Genomic DNA, 296 nt, shown 5'->3' on the forward strand with positions numbered 1-296 from the left:
GTGAAAAGGGACCCCTTTCAAACAGTGTCGCGTTCCGAACGTTGTTTAAGCGACATACCTCGCCCTCTCAAGGCGTTGTATTGCGGTATTTTATAAATTCATATCATAACAAAAATAAACACCGCAACCCTCTACGGACACCTTGGCAATTGAATCGCCATTGGCTATGCGCTCTCTGCATCACGCACAGCGGAGTTCCGCCTGATGCGCACACACACACACACACACACACGTGAGCCCACTCCCACTAGTATTTGTAAATATTAAGCCGCAAAACGATTCATATTTAAATATGA

The 296-nt window shown here is 45.6% G+C and overlaps 1 protein-coding gene across 3 annotated transcripts in view; it reads left to right on the forward strand.

Annotated features, from left to right (window-relative positions):
* The window catches only part of LOC107721192 (eukaryotic translation initiation factor 4E transporter), a 17,694-nt gene that overhangs the window by 9,269 nt on the left and 8,129 nt on the right, over positions 1-296 (forward strand). The window lies entirely within an intron of this gene.

The sequence above is a fragment of the Sinocyclocheilus rhinocerous genome, unplaced genomic scaffold (genome assembly GCF_001515625.1).
Source record: "Sinocyclocheilus rhinocerous isolate Xijiao unplaced genomic scaffold, SAMN03320098_v1.1 scaffold2106, whole genome shotgun sequence".
NCBI lineage: Eukaryota > Metazoa > Chordata > Actinopteri > Cypriniformes > Cyprinidae > Sinocyclocheilus > Sinocyclocheilus rhinocerous.